The 14,762-nt window shown below is 29.6% G+C and overlaps 2 long non-coding RNA genes across 2 annotated transcripts in view; one reads left to right on the top strand and one right to left on the bottom strand.

Annotated features, from left to right (window-relative positions):
• LOC133319416 (uncharacterized) overlaps window positions 1-14,762 on the bottom strand; it is a 101,702-nt gene that overhangs the window by 42,550 nt on the left and 44,390 nt on the right. The window lies entirely within an intron of this gene.
• LOC133319432 (uncharacterized) lies at window positions 2,275-13,796 on the top strand. The gene is made up of 3 exons (XR_009753043.1): window positions 2,275-2,443; window positions 2,530-2,562; window positions 13,778-13,796. It is a non-coding gene; the product is annotated as an uncharacterized LOC133319432 (long non-coding RNA).

Below are 14,762 nucleotides of genomic sequence, written 5' to 3'. Positions count from 1 at the left end.
ACCTTGAAATACATCAGTCATTTATATATTCGTTCAAAACTCAATTCTAACACAAATCTGTTTTTATAACTAACAAACATTTAATGACTTTCTTACAATTATAATTCACACATAGCAATATAAGTAAAGCAAAATAAAACCTCTTTTTGTGTAATTAAAATAACTTAATATTCGAACACACATGTAGATACGAATGCAGTATGTACTTGAAGCATTAGTTTTATCCTGAAAACAATCATACGAGACGCGTGTTCTCATATAACACGAACCCACATTCTCTTGTTAAAAACGGCTTGAATAATTGAAAGAGTTCTGAAGAGTATATAGGTCAGTAGTGCACTACATAAGGGTCCTAAGAGGTAGGGCGTTAAAGATGTAACACTTGGTTATCTGAAGTGAAAGGGTTCGTACTAATGCTCGGTCATCTTGAGTCACAGAAATACTCCCCACACTTTAGGATTAGTGGATGTCTGTTAGTCCCTTTTTGCTACTGATAAAAAGTTAAAAATATTGCAACATCAAAGCATCTTAGTTACTTTTATAAAAATTAAATATTAAAATTAATGTAAAACGACTAAATTAAACTCACTTTTTAAGCGATATGCATAATCAGCTGGAGGGTATTATGTAAAATAGAAAAACAAAAGACAATATTTATATCCCATACGTACCATTGAACATCAGAAATGAGACCTCAAATAAATGCAAATTACGGGATGAAAAAAATACATTTGCATAAATGCTCAATATTAAATGATGGTACGCATATTAAAAAGAATAGGGTATAATAGGTAGCGTATATTGTGATGTTAGAATTATTAATATAGCTATTATTTTGTATGCATAACTATTTTGGAAAATGTTAACCAAATAGATCCAAGTTAAATCGAAAAATTATGTTTAATTTTATACTACTCCTCAAAATATACTTAATAAATTAATTATAAAATTTATTTAATAAGTATATTCACTTTTCCTAATGTAATTAATTTAATGTTACAAAAATTTCTTGATAATAAATGTTTTTGCGGGTTATATTTTTATAACGGCGGTCTTATAATGACTATAATTTAAGTTTCACTATACATTTAATCCTAAATTTCTATTGCTTTAGTAACAGTCACAGCAACACGGGATGAAAGTGTCCGCTAAAGATTCATTTATCAGTTATGAATTTCATTAATAAGAAGGAAAAACATTTCTCCAAAAACAATTAATTGGAGTGGATGTTAGAAATCCTTGTTGAGCCTATTACCGAGCAAGACGTCTTCAACGTTCAGGAGTGGGGTCCAAGATACAAAAATGTTTATCATTTGAAATGAATATATAATAGAAATTATTTTTATAATTGATTGTATTATTGTTGTAGTTATTTTATTTTATTTGTTTTCTGTATTATGAAAGTAAGATAGAGGTATCTGCTGTTAGGAAAACGATAAGATGCTCAAAAGGAATTTCATTATTGTTCGATTATCTTACTCGTCTGTTTAAACAATTCAGGAATAAAGTTTTCATTAATATAATAAACATAATATACATAATAATATAACAAACACCAGAAATTTGAGATAATAAGCAAAATATTATTGACATTAAAGTAACTCTGTTAAAATTATAGCGATTATGTTAACTCGCTTAAGTCTATAAATTCGAGTATTAGAACCCGGGACAATTCATCAATGTCCCGACTCTGTCTTCCGACCATCCGATTACCGCGTGACATCTTCATCTCCCTTACAATCACTTGTAACTCGCTTTTTGACTTATTATTAATCTGTAACATCATTAATTACAATCAAATCGGCTTATCCATTAACGTTTTGTTTCCGTGAAATTACTTTCTGAAACAACTTTCCGAGATAATTAAATCAGTTTTCTTAATTATTTTTTGAATGTTTAGCGTTTAACAAAAGATATTCAAACAAAAGGTAAATGTTATTTTTTGGGTTAAAAAGATAAAAATAAAATTTTGTTTCAAGATAAATAATATTTTATTATTACAATGGTCACATGTCTCTTCAATGAGGAAAAAGTTTTATACATAAAGAGATATTAATATTAAAATGGATATTTTTTTTTTATATTTATAAGCAAATTTTGTTAATAAAGAAATTTATTGTACTTCGTATCAATGTGCTATGTATTTAGAAACCAGTAGATGATAATACAAGCGTTGTACTCTTGAAGGTTAAAGAACCGGTATCACTACGAGGAGTATGATTGGTTTGAGTTTTACAAGGAATACCCTTCTATATTATTTGTGCTAGAGTCCATTTACTTAATTTGCATCTGCACGTAGATAGCATATTCCATAGAACAGGTGTACTGCATTTGCATTATCTAGAAAACTCAGGATCCTTTCACCACCTGTGCTAATATTACTATGAAATTTTATTAAAAACTCAACTTCGACCGAAAAAGAACAAGGACTGAAAACTATGCTGTGAGTAATTTTGATGTAGTCATTTTTAACCAAATACAAAATAGGGGATATTCTTATATTATCTGATCATTTTGTTATGATTTCAGCCCGACTAGTATCGAATGAATTTTGGCCACAAAGTACGTGACAAAACTTAAAAAATTAAAAAAATAAAATAGTAGTAAAAAATATTTTTTTTACGTTAATATTTATAAATACTACGACATAAGTATTTAATTAATATAATATTTTTTTATTCATTCTTAATAATAACTTCTTTAGATTAATCTGTTCAATGATTTTGATTACTTTGTACGTCATCAATTATTTGCTTTAGTTAAATAAAGCGTGGTTAAGTCTCAAGTTTTATTTCAGTTTTGATACGATCAAAACGGACGTTCGCTAACCATTACAATAGAATTGACTGAAACGTATCGACAGTTTTTATTGACCATCCTCCTCTGAAAGGTTTATTTGAGTGCAATGCTATGTACAGCGAATGGTTTGGAATAATAAATAAATTTTATGTTAGGGATTTATTTATATATTATAAATAATCTTTATATGTGAACAAAGACAATATGTTTACAGGACTTCCAATCGTGTTAAAAATTAATAATTAAACAGCTCAATACGTTCCGAAGGCTATAATATAATTAAAACAAACAAAATGTCTTTTAAATATAATATATTTATTTTTTTATTGAACGAAAAAACACATGCTCACATATAATTTAAGAGAGATTCCGTACATAGGTTGTCAGTATTAATTAACATTTTAATAAGTAATTTATATCACTAACAAATCAAGAAGTCGGCTATCATGTTGCAAGTAATGAACCGAACTAAATTAATATAGATGTCACATAGAATGTCAGACACTAATGTCCATAAATTATAGGTTTGATCAAATTGTAAACACATGCACGGGAACCAATCAAATTCGTATTAATGGTTTGACGTAGCAATTTTATTGGTATGATTTATTAGTAATTAGTGTAAGGGGACATTTTATATAGCAACATATTAGTGTCGTGTGTATCCCAATAGCGCTGCGTTAAATTTGTAATACATTGACCGCGTACATAATTGCTTTAGCACTATGCATTCGACAGGTCTTAATGAGTTCAGGTTTATGTTTAATTTAATATGAACTTGTAACAAGACGCTAGCCTTAAGACGTATTCGGGCTCGTGCACACTAGACATGAACGGCATTTCGTTTTTATTTTTAATTTAACGTCCTAATTCAGTCTTACTTCTGATAAAACTTAATATTTTTTTCTTAAACACTACCGTGTTACCGCTTTGCTTATGATAATAATTACACTATAATTAAATATGTATAATAAATGAAAAAGATTACTATATTGTAAATGATACATAGTTCTATAATATTTTATATGGGTACTTGAATTATCATTATAACCCGTTTTATGACTTTAAAGTCGCAATTGTGAACTATGAACACAATATCACTGAGCCCTTAATGTAAGACGCTGCATTTGAAGTGTGGCATTTGAGTTAACAATACAAAGTTACACAATCTAAATGGATTTTATGAATAATTTTATAATGTAATAGAAATATACGTAAAGAAAATATCAACTCACAATTCATATATTAACTACTCGTTCTAAAAAAAGAAATTACAACCCCTTCTGACTAATAACATTACAGGGTTTAATGACAAAGCATTCTGGTAGATCCCAGTAAGGTTCGATGTTAATTAAATTACATTTAATTCGGTTATATCTTTACAGCCAGTCATTGACGGGTTAACCCATCAACGCAGATGCTTCTCATTTGACGGTGAAATTTAATTTGTGGACTTTAGTTACTGTAGATTTTAATTACCAGAAAGTAATTTCGATTGAAAGGACTTTTATAACACTTATTTTACATCTTAAATTAAAAATAACGTATTTGAAGTAAGTAAATTAAAAAATTAAAAAGTGTCAGTTATTATTTAAATAAATAGAGATTTGATAAAGGACGACACTCACTCAGAAATATCACATCGCATTAACCGCCGCTTGCTTTGAATTTTTCACCAACCAATATACATTATCCGTTCAGATACAAAAAAATATACGGGAAATGCCTTTGTATTTGTCAACGTCAGGTCCCCGGTATTATGATAAAAAGAATTCAGTACATTTTTTTTCGCAAATGAACCGCGGAGGTTCGGCTTCGGCAGTCGGCTCTCATTAGATTAACAGGTCGATTTGCAATTCTGTGTGTTCATACATGTTTATTTTACGGAAATGAATACCGATTCCGTGAGGGTCTTTATTGTTGACTCAGTCTAATATTTTGTATTTAAATGTTGATTAGGACTTATGTTACTGTTTATTTTGTTTGATTTAGAAGAAAAAACACAGTCACAATGAAAAAAACATCTATCTAATATGACAATTGTATTGAAGTATACTAAAGATCAATAATAAGTAGCTAAACGTGTCGAAATGTCCACAGCGGGACAAGTCACGTGCACATTTGATTAGTTCGCTGATTCATTGTATTGTAAATATTTACAAATACTATCTAACAATTCTAAGCTTTGGGATCTTAGTGATAAAGTTCATAACTAAGATAACCAAACAATTATATATTCATGCAATAATTTATATTTTAGAATTTTCATCCTTGTGTTTAATATCATAGAGCTGATTTCTGCATGACATAAACATAAGACGCCGCATTTCGATTCAGAATTCGCAAACGAATTAGTTGACCGCCCGCTGTTTTTGCTACTCAACACAATAGGTTCTTTGAAATGGAGTGTGCTCCGAAAATTACCCGTTGCATTCTTTTAAAATAAGTTTACCCATTTCCTGTGCTGCTCGTTTTTATACATTTTGTTTTTATATTTTTATCAAACTATTGTGTTTACTTTGCACAGATATATCATTCAGCAAAACAAACGACAACTACTAAATGAAATTTCAATGTAAATGTATATACGTATTTATTGATAAACTTATAAAAATAATTTCAAAAACAAATGTGATATTAAAGTATTGATTAAATAATATTGAAAAATTAATTGAATTTACAATATAACCCCTACACTGTATGCCGTAGGCTCAGCGTGCATTTTATGTGACATTTAGCAATATCTGTCTGAACCTAACACGATGAAATGTGGACTGATGCTGCGTTTTGACGACTTCAGTTAGTAAGCAATGTATACCACTTAAAGCTACAACTACGTTAAATATTTTCATAGAAATTTTTATCTTTCAGTTATTCAGTAAAAAACATAAATAGTTATTAAATTCGCTAATGATACGTTAAATATCTTTTTTTGTTTTTCTATATTTATTCCAATAATATCATGGAATCGCATCGCTTTAGGTGTAATCCTTTCTTATTATGTCTAAAAAGACCCCATCTGCTTTGAAGGGTTAAACTGTTATGTGGCTATTGCGAATAATGAGAAGCATTCAAAGAAATTTACAGACCCCAGGGCGTTCTGGTGTCGTCAATGGAGGGTTAGGTCGATTTGTCTTGTGGCAAACGAGATGAATATTTAAAAATATTCGCGAGCCTATTTAAAAGGGCACTTGCGAAGAGGTCGCTTGGTACTGCCTCGCTTTATTGTTTCTAATCATGTTATTAACTGTTTTGAGTTAATATAATTGTGGCATAGTTATTGTTCTAGTATAGTTATGTTTATCTAAGTCGTTAATTTTATATAAACAAGATGAGCCGACCACTTAACCAATTATGCCCGGGAGGCGTCTTAGCTGTTTGCAGAAACTCGAACCAACGATCAACATTATCCATTCTATATGTGATTACGGAACGTAATTTTGACTAACGGAAATTCGCTTAGCCATAAACTGAATAATATATCTTAATATATAAGTTAGGAAAATTATTCCATGACGTGAGCTATGAGCATCTACAAGAATATTGAGTTAAATGATTACGATTTGACTGAACGTATAAAAGTATTACAACATTATTGTCGTAATTTACAAACAGGCCGTACTTAAGTATATTTAACTTAATGTGTTGAATTTATATTAATACAAACTTATTATGTTTGATCTGATATGAACAATCATATGTAATTAATATATAATTGAATCACTATCAAACAGCGATCTTTGCATATAAAACCACCTCAAACAGATACATCAAAGAGAAAGTTCCTCATATCCAAATTAATGAAATCAAAAATACGTTATAAGATTAATCCCTTTGCTATTTTAATAAGGTTTATATTATCAATGTTGAGGGGTCGACGTAAACTGGTCAGATGTATTTCTGATTTAACATACCATGTATGGTATATTCAAAACAAACATGCCTTTTGAATGGTAAATTTGGACTGCAAATACGATTTGCGGTGAGATTAATCAGACGTTGAATTATGACTTAATGATATCGCAGTAATACGATCTAGTGTATTAAGAGATGATATTGATAACGCCCCATACATACTGGTAAGTAATGTATCTAAACCTAACATTTAATCCTTAACATCTACCATCGGATATGACGTGTTAAGTAAACATTAAGCTGTTCAAACATTCAATCAATGACAACAATAATAGCTATAAGAATAAACGCAAAATACGGTAGTGCCTTTTATGTGGATGAAAGCGGACATAGCCACGTTTAAAGTTTAGTGAGAAATAAAATTCTATAGTTATCAAAACGACGGTTAACTACTATTATGTCTTTAAAAAGTTATCTAAAAAAGCGATCACGTGTCATCGTTAAAATTTTAACCATAAACGGTTAGAGGCAATAACGCGGTACAGTTAGGAACAGTTTTACGGTCAATAACTATTTAACACGTAGACGTAACATTACGTATACACCAATAAATTTAATCGTTTTGTGACGTTAAAAGTTTGAACATTCATGCGGTTGGATGATTTTAATACTGAAAACCGTCGTGGCAACATTAGTTTTTATAAAGGAATTAAAGTCCAAAATTTATTTTATTGCCAGGGTTATAATAATACTATTAGAAAAATGTTGTTTGATAGTATATCAACGATAGATTCCTATTTACTGACTAATAAACCTGTGTGCTGGTTATGTTTCATATATATAGTTTTTTTTCTTAGTTTTATAGAGCAAAATATGAACTAACATATTAAAAGTTTTTTATCTAACAAGATACCGCATATAGTAGCCAAACCCTTAGCCAAAACTAATTCTGCATGTAGTAGGTAATATTTAATTTTAATCATATGTAGATACAACTATATTTAGGTGACAGTAACTCAGATCTTGTTTCTTACCTATATTTCGCAGTAATCACCACATCATACAAAAATATTCAGCCTAAACAAATTACTTCAGCCAAAACTTAATACGTGGAATTTCTTCAATCATATAAATTTTAGTTGAAAAGAAATCATGATAAAATATTCTTAGTATCCAAATAGCAATGCCTTCGCCATTAAGGTATTATATGGTAATACCAAGCAGACATGTCAACCTGCGATATAAATCATGCATTTTGCATACGAAACATTCGCTGAGTTCATCGAAATGCTACTTCGATTTTAGATGTACTTTACAAAGACTGAGCTACGAACTTTTTTTATATATTTACATTATGTATACTAAGTACTGTATAAAAATAAAATTATATTTAATTGTCGTGACTGTGTAATTTAATATATAAAACGTATACGTAAAGAATAAAATATAATATATTTATAGCCACAACATAAGTGGGGATTAATGTGATAAGTATTTAAGCCATAAAATATAAGATTTCAATAACCACAGCATCGAATCAATAAGGTAGGGCTAAATGAATATACATATATATGTAATAAAAAAGTTTTTTTTTTGCCACCTCCATTTTTTCGCAGCTCACATATGGAAATGCACGTCGGGTTCCTTACGTCGAATGAGACTTACGACGCTAATATTCTTGGACTTCCTTCTCTGAGAACTTTCATAATTTAATATTGTTTGTGACACGTTTGTTTTACATTCATTATGTAGTCGGAGTTTTATTATGGTAATTAAAAATATATTCGCGTTTTCATGAGTCTAGGATTTCAGTTATTAAATTTCTTTATACGTTTTGTTCCTTAACTTTAACTTCAGGACGTGGCGTTACTCAAACAAATTGTTTAATAATGAAAAGTATTGGTTTAAATTTATTAACATAATTGCTATGAAGTGTAATTTTTATTATTATAGATAAGTAATATAGGTAGATTAGACGTGTATGGATTTAGTAAGTGTTATTGTGTATAAGGAAACTTAACAACGTCTGCATAAAGTAAATGCTAGTTATATGGAGGCAGAATTAACTTAGCATTCATTATGTATTGCTAACACAATTACATCTGAGACGCGTTCTTAGAAGATACATCATACAATTAACATACATTACATGAATTTCTACATTAATATGGTCTCGAAGAAATTTTTTCATTGTTAAGCCTTTTATACAGAAAGTTACACAAATTAGGTTTGGGATAGTATATAGGATTGAAAAAAAAATACTAGAATATAGGTAAAAAATTACAATGCAAGAAAATAGGTGTCGTTATCATTTTAAAAAACGTGTTATAAGAAAGTGTTCAATCATCTGTCACTGGTTTTTTAATATCATTATGCCTTTGCAGCGAATCTTAGGCTTAACAAGCCTTATAACTTAAGGAGGCTTTGTGATTGCTGAGTTGTTCTGGTTTTTGGTATTAGAAATCCAACTTGTATGTATTACCTTGATGTCGAACCTTGAATAAATATGAACATTTCAAAACAGTTAGTCAAAACTCATTACATTGACACACAAAATAATAAAAATATTACATAAAGGCAAAATATAATATATAACAGAATATGATCTGAGGAAATTTACGTTGAACAGTCTTTGAGTGCATAATGTAACATGGCACGAATGAAGGCCACAATTAAAGAATTTTTTGTTTGTATGTGTAATGGAGGAATGTTATTGAGCGCTATCGAGATGTTTATTTTCAGTCCGGCCTAGGGCGCTTGGTTTAGGTCACTGGAATGGATAACAGAATATGATCTGAGGAAATTTACGTTGAACAGTCTTTGAGTGCATAATGTAACATGGCACGAATGAAGGCCACAATTAAAGAATTTTTTGTTTGTATGTGTAATGGAGGAATGTTATTGAGCGCTATCGAGATGTTTATTTTCAGTCCGGCCTAGGGCGCTTGGTTTAGGTCACTGGAATGGATAACGGTCTAACAAATGATTGTTTTTTATTTGCTTTACCGGGCTTGAATTACTTTGTGTAAAGGCTTGCGATTGTATGAAACGGGAGTTTTTTTGGTGACTTTGAATTTTTCCTCTGTGATTAATCCGTCTGCGAATGAAATTCATCCGGCTATTAAAATTTATAAAGGAAACCTTTTGTATTATAGAGAAAAACTCACTAAGCAAATATTTTCTTACTGACTATGGACGAAATATGGCTCTACTAAAACATTACTATTGTTTTTATTGCAAAAACCCTTGCCTCATACGATTTCTCTTACAATCGTAAATTTATCTCCGAGGCTATTAGTTCGATAAAATTCAACTAAAACGATAAATATACTCGACTTTGACGAATCACCGGTTTCCCTCGAAAAGAATACCGATACCAGAATAAAAATAGCTCCCCATAAACGAATTGCGAAAATATTACAACTTTGTTTCTATTGATTTAAAGTTGAAACTAGCTTGAACTGGAATTATCGTAAGTAAATATACGTTTGTAATTTTTTGTATCTATGTCACTTGGGAGCATTTTGTCCGAAACTTATTTAGTGGCGCCCATTGAATAATGTATTAGTATCAGAAACATGTACAATTGAGAATTGTATATTATTGTAACAATATTAATGGTTATATGATTATAGTTACAATTTATATTTTAAATATTATTAAACGATACTCTTTTAATACTTATGAAATATTAGTTATTGAGGACGGGGAGAAAACTAGGTGTTTATTTCAGATACAAAGCTCACTGAAAACAAAACTTCCTTAAAATTTGTTATCTTGTATAAAAATAAAGAATGTATTACATATTTACGTAGTTTCAGTGAATACATTAATAACAATATATTCAGAAATTCTCACATTTATGTATGTATATTGTAACATAAATATGTTACGTGTATGGATTATGTATCTCCATTATGTATCTGATGTATTACGTTATGTCTAGCATGTTTTAAAGCTATTAGAGGCTTCAACAAAAAGACGAAGCTCACAACAAATAACGTAACATTAGCATAGTTTCCGTTAAAATAGTCTAACCATTGTGCTTTTATCGTTGAAGTGATCACCAGACTGTGAAATGTCCTAGTATTTGTCACTCAAAGCATTTTATTCAAGGAATACAGGAATAGAAATGACTGAAAATTTTGAGCAGTTTTTGTCAAAGAAAGAGCGCACAGACTAATAACCATAGACTAAAGCATCATCCAGATGAAATACAATGTATGTAAAGTCTATCTTAATTTTACTTTTCTTTTATTTTAAAGTATCATTAATATATTAGTCTATAAAATAATCACAAAAATGAACGGTACATAACGTTAACAAATTGTTAAAATTTGTAACATTCTTATATTAGTTTAGTTTTTTTGTCTTTATGTAACATAAATGATTTACATATATCTTTTAATAAATATGAAACAGCAGCAATACATCTTATCAAATACAGGACACGGAATAGAACAAGAAACAATAAAATCTAAGGCGTGAAGCAATAAGAAGAACAATATTAATTACTATTAACAACAGTTTAGATCATCCTTAAATCAAGCTTTAAGTCGATAGAATAGAGTTCAAAATAAACAATGTATCAGTGATCTTTTGATAGCAAAGACATCTCCCATAGGGCAAGGGACGGAAGAATGCCAAATATATGGTGTTTTAGGTAATTAAATGTCACATACATCTGAGATTAATGATGTGTTACGACAACTAAGATGTAGGGCGTTCCGTTCCAAACAATATATTGGTTGGATTGACGAAATTATATATATTTTCTATTTAGATACATGGATATTTCATTTATTTTCATAATGACAATTAAGATTTTCGCGAGTATTCATTGAAATAAAACTAATATTTCGATTTTAACTACACACTGTCGACGTTTCGGTTACTTTGCAGAAACGTGATCACGGGCAGACAAGATGAGAATGAGATTTCATTTATTTTTATTTAAAAGAAAAAGATTTAAAATATATTAAGTATATTTACTAAGCATATCATCGGTATAAGTCATGTTGTTAGTATACCTATTCGTTGTAAGCTACATTTGACTAAGCAATACAAATACATTCTAAAATTACTTTTAACTTATATTACTTAATCTATTGTTAAGTTTTATCAATACTTTAGTGCTTTATTTTACGGAACATCGAAAAAGATGTGTACAAAATATAATATTTTGTATCGTTATTAAATATAAACTAAAAATTAAAGAATTTAATACTATGGTTAATTCAGTAGTAGTATTGTTATATTAGTATTGTATTATTAAAATATGTCTTAAACTATAATGACACTAGTTAAAATTTTTATTCACACTGACTTATTATCTATAGGATATAAGTAATATTTACAGAAATTGCAAATTAGGCATGATGCAAATTATTCGCCTTCTAAGACGAACAAAACTTATGATACACCGTAAAGGTTCCTCATCTGTTAATAATCTCAGGATACGATCAGCCATTGCTCCCCGGAAGTGCCGCCATTGCCGGAAGGCGCCGGAAGTAGGCGTAATAATTATTAATTGTCATTCTAAGATTCTCTTCTTATGACATGATAGCAGCGGGGTTACCGGGTCAAATTATATATAAAATGATAATTTATTTTCGGTACACAGGTTTAATTTCATCTAAAAAAATGTGATTGAAATTTAATTTTAATTTATTGTATTGCTTGCAGAGATCTACTCTTGTTTTTCTGTAGTACAATACATTTATGTTATATATCTGTGGGACCACAAAAGACCCTCCGAATCCTTAATTTATTCTTTCATTGCGTCTTATTATTTGCAAATGGTCTATTTGTCGCGACTTAACCCTTGCAACGCAGATGGGGTCCTATAGGCCGAGGATTACCGAAGCCTACTCCAAACCGTCAAACGACGTCATTTGCTATAAACGCTCAAAATTTATTGATAAGGACATTGACAGATATTGCCCCAGATCTCGTAAAATGCAGCGGCAGATTAAGGGTTGGTAGGCAAATGGGTCGGATTCACAGGTTCGAACTCATTATCAACGGTTTTGTGTCGAATTGTACGGAAATTTAAGGCTATTGTTGTGGAAATCTAAGTCAAGTGAACTATCTACCTTAATATGATGTGGTTAACAGATTTACGGAAACATTTTCGAAATAAGTCACATATTTTTTACTTCGAACTATTCTATTATATATATATATATCTCTCTTTCTAAGGATTTGTATGGATTAAAAGAGATTTTATTCCTCAGGTCAATGTATAATTAGTAGATAAATTGATATTATAATCGCCAGTATTCGTTTCAATTATCTATAACATTAAGATAGATTAATAAAAACAGGAGCAAATAATTAATAACATTAATCTTAGAATAAAAGCATGCCTTTTCATATAATTTCAAAAAATAATTTCAGTGTAATTTATACATATAAAATTGGACTAATGCATTTTGCTGAAAAAGAAACATTGTAAAATATTCTTAATGGCGTCTTAATGAGAAACGAAGTTGTGAAGCGTACACGTATTAATTATCGTGTACTTTAAAGCCTGTCACTGAAATGATTAATGTACGAAAGATCTTCTTGTCGGTTATGTACGATAACTTTATCTGTAATGAAATCTTTTATATATCATTTAAAGTACCAGTCTAATAAATCGTGTCTATTAATAAAATCAAATAAAATCGAAAGCAAATTATGCAATTATAAATGTATGTACTAAACAATTTTGTTTTATAAAATTACTTTCGACAGTCCTAACATATTTTTAGCTTTTTAAATGTAAATGTTGTTTACGTAAAATAATTTCTTTAAAAATTTAATAATATTTCGCGCACCGCCGCATACAGGATCAAGATAAGTTCTAGCTACTTTTAGTTTGCTAAGGAATAAAATAAAATTTTAGAGTTTACACCAGAGCGGAGGATGTTTCCTCTCGCAGATTTAGTTTTAGAGTTTATTTTCTTGATGTCTTAATCCACTTTGTGATTCAACCATTCTCTCAACAAATAAATTTCGAACGAGGTTTATTTTTTCATACCAGGCTAATGGAGCTTAAACAGCAATTTATTGATATTACACCCGCACACAATAAATAATAAAAGACCAAAAGGGTAAATCGCCTTTTTTTCTATAATAGCATGTATAAAGAACAGCGGACGAAGGGGTCAGACGCCCCTTGTAATGGAAAAATGCTAAATTTACCGTTAGAACTGGTCATTCAAGGACTCGGTCGAGGACATCGTGGTGTTATGGCTGTTTCCTTTGAACTGATTTACTTACATTCTTGATGTTGAAGTTTTAATGTAAGCTTTAAAGGAATTTTTGAGTTATATATATAATTTATAGAGAAGTAATAGTGAAGAGTGCTTCATATTTGGCCTCATATTCATGTTCTGGTGTCTGCATTGTTAAATATCTTTTTTTTTTAAAGATAACACAATATAAGATTCAAAGTTTTGTGCAACAAAATTGTCACGTACAAGACCTAAAAGATAACTAAAATGTTTTAATTCCATACAACATTTTTGTCATTTATGTTTTTTAAAGGGACCAAGAAACCTATGTGAAAAATTTAAAGAAATCTGTGATGTTAAGTAATTATGAATATAATGTTCATAAACTGCTTTAATATAATAAAAAACGAACTCCTGTAGATAAAATAGACAACTAACAAGTACTCAACGTAATAAACAAACTTCAATTATCCAAATTTATTTAGCGCCCTCCTAAATTATTCATTCACTCGCTCCCATTCGGACCTTTCACTGACCGACAATGGACCGAGATGTCCATTACAAAAAGACTATCAACTTAACATTATATATGCAGATTGAATTGATACTGAAGTTAATGGATTGACTATTGTGTCCAGTTAATTGTTTCACGTAATTTGATCTAATGGATTAAGTTAAGCCTTATGATCAAAACTGGATAAGATCAATTTAATTTACATGTCTTCTGACTAACGTAGGAACGTTAATTTAACTTAGGGATTATTGTGTTTAGTTTTAAAACAGATTTAAGAGGTAATTTGAAAAAATATTCACGAAAATATCTTTATTAATGTCTAATATTATTTTATAACAAACACTAAGTTTAGAATATATTAAAATAGGAAAGTT

The sequence above is a fragment of the Danaus plexippus genome, chromosome 20 (genome assembly GCF_018135715.1).
Source record: "Danaus plexippus chromosome 20, MEX_DaPlex, whole genome shotgun sequence".
NCBI lineage: Eukaryota > Metazoa > Arthropoda > Insecta > Lepidoptera > Nymphalidae > Danaus > Danaus plexippus.
This window is presented reverse-complemented; position numbering and strand designations above follow the sequence as displayed.